The sequence below is a fragment of the Lepidochelys kempii genome, chromosome 2 (assembly GCF_965140285.1).
Source record: "Lepidochelys kempii isolate rLepKem1 chromosome 2, rLepKem1.hap1, whole genome shotgun sequence".
NCBI lineage: Eukaryota > Metazoa > Chordata > Testudines > Cheloniidae > Lepidochelys > Lepidochelys kempii.
This window is the reverse complement of record NC_136381.1, coordinates 172,302,646-172,309,254: the sequence shown is the minus strand read 5'-3', so window position 1 is coordinate 172,309,254 and position 6,609 is coordinate 172,302,646. Positions and strand designations below refer to the sequence as shown.

The 6,609-nt window shown below is 36.9% G+C and overlaps 1 long non-coding RNA gene across 1 annotated transcript; it reads right to left on the bottom strand.

Annotated features, from left to right (window-relative positions):
* Nucleotides 1-384: 384 nt before the first annotated feature.
* LOC140907258 (uncharacterized) lies at nt 385-4,967 on the bottom strand. The gene is made up of 2 exons (XR_012157426.2): nt 4,829-4,967; nt 385-4,315 (listed from the first exon to the last, which is right to left on the bottom strand). It is a non-coding gene; the product is annotated as an uncharacterized LOC140907258 (long non-coding RNA).
* Nucleotides 4,968-6,609: the final 1,642 nt, after the last annotated feature.

Here is a 6,609-nt window from a genome sequence, read left to right as displayed (position 1 = left end):
TGAAGATACTTAGGAACTACTATTCTGGGCTAGTAAGTAAATAATGTACTTCAACAAGTTCACAATTATGTGCTTACACAGTGGTCTGTAACAGCCATCAAAGAATAAATACCAATTACTTTATTACCAAATATTCTAATACGCTTCTAAAAATGTAATTAAATACATAATAGATCATAATGGCTTGGAAGAGTTGGGGTTACAGCTGGTGTCAATTAATTTTTCTGATGATTTTAAAAATATATGTATATCCTATTGTAAAACAAAGTTGCATGAAAGTCTATCAATTTATGCTGAAATACTGTCTAGAACAAGTATAGGGTGGTAGATATAATTTTAGGATTAAACAAATTTATGGTGCTCTTCTGAATATATTTCCCCTAGTTCTTGTGGGCTTAAGTCAAACCCTTCCAGTTATCTTCACGTACTTTTATTGTGGCTATCACACAATCCAGGTATATGATAGTTATGTATTTAAGCTTTGAAGGCCAGATTCAGATGTTATTTAAACTGGTTGAAATCTTCTCTTCTCCGCTGACCCTAAATTGTTTAGTACTAAATACTACAGAACAAGTAGTTTTGTAATCTAGATTTGTGTGTGGATGCAAGTCCTATTTATTTTAAGCCCAATTATATAAAAAAATCCCACACTATCATATCTTAATGCTATAGACCATTGGTGGGCAACCTGTGGGCCATCAAGGTAATCCGCTGGCGGGCTGCGAGACAATTTGTTTACACTGACCAATGGTGGGCCGCAGGTTGCCCACAACTGCTATGGACTCTGATTCAGAAAACCACTTAAGTATAGCACTTAAGAATAGAACAAAATATATACGTGTGTGTGTGTTTGTGGACTCTGGAGTTTTATCACTCACTTCGGAGCACAGGGCCAGGATTGATTGATGCATTCAATCAGGCCTTAATCTTTCTTTGCTAAGAAAGCCTACTTCCCTATATAAAACTAATGAAAATGTAACCCCCCTCCACCCGACCCCAACCCACATATGTCCCCTGGAATGTGAAATCATCCACTCTGTAAGTATGTCTACACTACACAGCTTTTAGAGACAGGGCTGTGTCACTACAGCCGTGCTGCTAAAAGTCATACAGTGTAGTCGCTGTCTGTTGGCTCTCCTGCCAACAACGCACTGTTCACACCGGCACTTTCGCAGCAAAACTTTTGTCTTTCAGGGTTTTTTTGTTTTTTAACACCTCTGAAAGACAAAAGTTTTGTCATACAATTGCCAGTGTAAACACAGCCTGTATTGTGAAAGTGACTAGAACCGGGCAAAATCACAACACAGCAGAGCACAACATGTTGCATTCACAGCTGTATGGTACTGATTTTTTATTTTAAATATTGCAAGAATTAAAATGTTTTTATCCTTATACTCACAAGTCAGGCAGATGATAATGTATTTGTTTAATCACTGAAACAGGTCTCTTGTATGTAAAATTACTTAAACATAAGAATATTTAACTACATAATCAGCCTGACTTCTAATTTAGTATAAGGGCAAATATACTGTAATCCTTTTATTGACAGAAATGGATTTGTGTTGGCTTGCATGGCCAGTAAATATGGCCCATTGAAAATAGGAGAGGACTTGTGCATATTTTAAGTGTGAAATTCACCCTAGCTCAAAGAACCCACAAGCCCTAGGGACCATTAAAGCTCAAATTAAGGGCTTAAATGATGCACAGGATCTTGTGCAGCCATTTGAGGAGAATTTCACCTTGTGTGAATAGAGATTAAGAAATGAACTGCTGTAGTTTGCGGTTGAAAAGCTCAGATTTTTGTCTGTGTTTTTTTAAAGTGCATGTAGCGCACCTGGAAGATGCTGAAGGGTGAAGTTTTCCATCCACAGAACAAATACAGCGTAGATGCCTCTGTCCTGGCTTCACCATTGTGCCTCAGTCATGGAGGGGCTTCTCTACAGGCTTTGAAGCTAATGTAATCTTTACGCTTATTCAATCTTTGGCCTCACTTCATTTGCTGAGAGGGCCAAGGTAGGTGCACAGTGTGGTCTTTTTTATTTCTTTTGTGATGTGGATCTCTGCCTATTATGAGTTTAATGGAGACCATCGAGTCATTTTTCATACATCAGCGATCAACCATAAAATAGGTAACAACTTTCAGTCACTGCCAAGCTGCATTTAGACCAATTCATGGAAGTCAGAGGTCCACCATTCAATTCCAGCCCTTCCTTAATACTTTTAATGCTTGATGACACAATAGGGCAAGTGACTGTGACGCAGGAGACCTGGGTGTTGGTCTTCACTTTCCTGTGTGGTAGTGGAACCAACTCACCTCACCCCTCTTATGCCTCGGTTTCTCCATTTATTGAGGCTAATGATACTTATATACCTTTTTTAAGCACTTGGAGACCCTTGTATGATGCCACTCTATATAAGTGAGAAGTATTATTATTATCCTATTATGATTTTTTTATATTACTTTAAAGCAATACCATACGTCTGTCCTACAAAGACCAAAGTAAAAAACCAAATGTGCACAGGCTTCACTTCTCGATTGCTCAATTTTTCTTATTGCAGGCAGCAAATATCTAATTTCAGTTATTTCTTCTGATCAAAATCAGAATAATTAAACTTCAGAAAAATCACTCATTTCATATTAGTTGGTTGGGCCTCATCGGGTTTTCCTGCTATTGTTGTCTACAGGAAGGTAGAGTGGTGTTTTACAGGGTATTCCCTCTGGATTATGTAGTGTTTTAAATGAGTGCAGGAAGTCAATGAAAGTTATGAAATAGGAATAATACAACAAGGACAAATAAACATAAAACATTGCTGGGGTCAAAATATTGGGTTAAAATTATGTCAATGTTATTTTATATTCTGAATTCCCATAAAACAAGCAAAAATGTTAGGTAAATGCACTGATTTGAAGACAAGGGATTTTGTTTTGAAAAATCATAAAATCACAAAACACCTAAACTGAAAATACTTGTATTATTAATGACATTTTTATATTACAAACAGATACTATTTTACGTGTGCTTATAAAAATGTTACCGTCCTACACAACACATCTGCTCTATCTCTGATTCTCACCCACTTGCTTTGCTGACTAAAACAAATTCTTAGTCCTGTTGGCACTGCAGAACCAGCTCAGTTAATTTCTATTCAGGCTTGTGAATCATCAACAGAATTGTCAGCTAAATTCTAATTGCAGAATCTTTATTACTAGTGATGGTGTCTGAGGCAGAAAGACTCCAGCTTCATTGTCAGATCACAGATTGCATTGCTAGCTGGTGACGGGGTAGCTACAGAGGTGAACAGAGATGCTTTACTGAGTTTGAATGGAGAGAAATTTGGGGTGTAGCTTGCAGCATTTTCTTTCTCCTGGTGGTGGTGGGTGGAGTACCATTGTAATTTGTATAGGAGATTGTTTGCCCTCTTGGACACCACAATCTAGTACAAAAATATGTAGTTGCTATGGAGGAAGGAATTGTATAAAGGCCATCCAAAATCCCCAAGTAAGGGAAAGCCTTGCCAACCCTATTTTAGCCTGAGGAAAACCAGAGTCATTGTCTTAAGGGGGTTAAGAGAGTACACCTGGCATAAGTTCAGGGGAACAGAAGACTAAAAGAGCCCATGCTCACCCAAGTCTCTGGTGGCCTCTACATAGAAAATCCCAAATCCTGTGTACCCCTAGTTCCTGTTGATTTCATGGAAATTAATTACGGAGCTGCAATTAATATCTATATAGAAACTCAACTGTTAAAAGTAAAAGAGCCCAAGCTTTTAAATGAATGTGTTCTCCGTCCTGAGAAGTATTAAGGTTCCATCCTGATCTACTGAAGCTCAGTCTTGACTTTCAATGCTAATTAATGGACTTATATAGTGTACTATCATTTCAAGTAGGCGCTGTATATTACATTAGTATACTAGCATAGCGTAACTATAGTTAATGTATGATGTATCAATATTGTATCTATACTCTTTGACTCCACAAAGCAAACTAATGACTTTACTGCATTGTAATCCAGTGAACATCCCAAAGATACATTTTTGGTAACTTTTCCCCATTCCCTATCAAAAATGATTTTATAAATCTATTTGAAAGTTGTGTAATTAGAAATACACAGTACCAAAGCTAGGGTCACCATTAATAAAGCTGTTACCTTTTCTTCCTTTTCTGCATTTGTATCCCTCATGACTCTTCTACACTCTCCTCCCTTCATCTGTTATCTTACCCTTTTACTACTTTTCCTATGTGTCTCCTTTCCGAATTTTCTTCCATTACATGATTCACAATTTCTTTTTAATCACTCCTCCTGCAGTGTCTCACCTGCAATGATGGGGGAAATTGAGTTATGCCTTGTTCCCCACACAAAAGCTTGACCCAAAGAGCTGGCTTCAGCATGAAACTTACTAGGGTCAGACCATCTCTATTTTACCATATTTAGAGATGGGCTTAAGTTGCCAACTAGAGATCCAGATCTGAATTTCAAATATTAAAAAGTTGGGAATATTTGGAACCTAGGTTTTGGTTTAAACCTCTCTCTAATGTGTTTGGCTTTTTAGAAAACATTGTGTAATAAATTATTTGTAAAAAAGTAGACAATGGATCATAAAAAGACATTAAAATAATGTTACAGCTCTAACTTAAAAATAAAAAGCCATGATATACAATAATAAGGATGAAGATCTTTTCTTAACACATGCTGTTGCGTCTTATGCTTTATGCTTTTTAGAAGTCTGCATGCAGTAAGAGATCACCCTCTATGTTCTTCAAGGCTTAGGCAAAAATGTGGGGGAGTAACGTTTTTGTAGTTTCATATTCAAAATATAATATACTCACTTATATTTAAAGAAAATTAAGCTGGAGTATTTCATCTTTGTTATCATCTCTGAATTGGTATGGCTCATATAATAGTCTCTCTGGCATAACCTCACCCTTAGAACGACCGAACAGCTACCGTCCAAAGTCTTCATTGTTGTGAAACTTTTAGCTGGTTTTGCTTTCATTTTTAAATATTCATTGCCCATAATGCACTAGTAGATAAATAAAGCTCAAAATATGCTAGGTACTTTATATCATTTCAACTAATATAATTTTAGAGTCAGTAGTGTGCCCTTTTTTTCCATTACATTATGGCTGGAAACCACAGTTGAGTTTTCTCTCATGAGTGGGAGCAGCATTGCAAAGTATCCCCTAACCATAAAATATCAGCAAAATGAGTGTCATATATAGAGATTAAATCAGCCAGGAATATAGTTGGTCCGCTAGTAGTGGGTTACCATCATGTCTTGATCTCCCTCCCACTGCTGCCCTTGACTAACTATTTCATTTTAAGAGTTTCCTTTCTTTCTTTTCTTTCTTTCTTTCTTTCTTTCTGTGTGAGTGAAATCAATATGTGAAACATGGGTGTCATTTAAAACAAACCAACCCTTTCCATTATTAAAAGGAAAAGGCTGACTCTGAGCTAATGCTCAACAGACAGAAGAAAATACTCAAGCGTTGTTTTCACTGGGATGTGTTGAAGCAGATATGTTAAGCTCTGGCTCATCTACAAGGTATTAATGGCAACTGCTGCACCCTGGGGCAAACATTACAACATTCTTGCTAAATTGGTATATATATTGCAAAATTATCTGACTTTAAGTTACTGATTCATACATACAGCTTCAGTTCCACTTTAACGAAGATCTTCCCCTTAACAGTTCACCTAATCATCTTGTTAGTCTGCTAGTTGCGGCCTCTTCATTGAGAAATCTTAGCTATGGTACAGACTAGTGTCTGTCCATTTGCACATTCCAACCACCACTGATGTTGGCTAGTCTTTTGTATTATTTATACCACAAGGACAAGTGATTTGTTCGTTTGGAATGGGACTGATTTGCACAGTGATTCTATGAAAAATGTAAATGTAATTTAAAAAATAAATTTTACCCTTTCCCATTTATAAGTGAATATTAGCCTATTTAGATAGTTCTGGAGTGGGTGATGGGTAGATGGAAAATGCTACCATCTCTTTTAATATAGCTCAAAGATGCTTGAAGAAATTACTGTTAGAGATAGAAATGATCTAGTATTGTCTTCAGTCCTGTGTAGTTAATTAACTTTATCAAATACTGGCTCATTGATGGTATTCTTGACAAATACAGCAGCCCAAAGAAATTCTTACAACTGGAGTCTCAGGTAAAACTGAAGAGAGGCCCAACTTTTCTAGTTCTCCATTCCTTAGCCAGAATAATACAAGAAAGTACTTTGAGATGTGATCACAGGAGAATCTCAGTTTCTAGCCCTCTTTATTGCAAAGAAAAATAATTAAAACATGGACCCAAAAGGCTTAAAAACCAGAAGGCACTAAAAAAGAACCCACATTGTTTTATTTTTTGAAATCCCATGATTTTGGAGGGCCTGACTCATGATGTTTGCACCCTTGCATTTGACAATTCTGGCTTTGTCTCCAGTGGGATTCCAGCCACCGATACAACTGAACCTGTAGTTCAGTATGATCTGCAGAGCTAGAGATCATGTGTACACTAGAGGTTTGCATTGGAGGAGCTACAATGGCTCAAATTCTGGTGTAGATAAGGCCTTAGTTATATGTTTGCTATGAAAAGGTATAATGACAG